We start from the raw sequence: 393 nt of genomic DNA on the forward strand, positions 1-393 counted from the left end.
CCCCCCCCATAGGAGCAGGCGACCATCGGTGGGTCTTCTTGAGCCCAGAAATCGTCCCTATTTGGAACCCCCAGCCCCATAAAAGGGGGTGGGGAAGGAATCAGCCTCCCGCGGTCCCGTCCGCCCTACTCACCACGGTCAGGCAGCGGCCGGCGTCTTCCTCCTCCTCGCGGCCCTCGATCGGTCCAGCTGCCAAGCGCCGCCGCGGCCTCCCGCCCAGCCCGGGTACCCGAAGGCTTCACCGCTGGCTCGCTCCGCCGAATGCGTCGCGGCCAATCAGGCCGCGTTCTGGCCGCTCGGCCACGGCGCCGGCCAATAGGAAGGGCGGCGTATGACACACCCCCTCCGAGGAGGGGAGGACGGGGGGAAGAGACGAGCAAAGACCTCGATGTT

The 393-nt window shown here is 68.7% G+C and overlaps 1 protein-coding gene across 1 annotated transcript in view; it reads right to left on the bottom strand.

Annotated features, from left to right (window-relative positions):
• The window catches only part of LOC107113550 (4-aminobutyrate aminotransferase, mitochondrial-like), a gene marked incomplete at its 3' end in the record, with an annotated part of 29,464 nt that extends 29,224 nt beyond the window's left edge, over positions 1-240 (bottom strand). The window contains exon 1 of the mRNA XM_015414896.1: positions 134-240. The remainder of the gene's footprint in view (positions 1-133) is intronic.
• Between the last annotated feature and the right edge of the window lie 153 nt (positions 241-393).

The sequence above is a fragment of the Gekko japonicus genome, unplaced genomic scaffold, assembly GCF_001447785.1.
Source record: "Gekko japonicus isolate JY-2015 unplaced genomic scaffold, Gekko_japonicus_V1.1 scaffold2663, whole genome shotgun sequence".
Lineage (NCBI taxonomy): Eukaryota > Metazoa > Chordata > Lepidosauria > Squamata > Gekkonidae > Gekko > Gekko japonicus.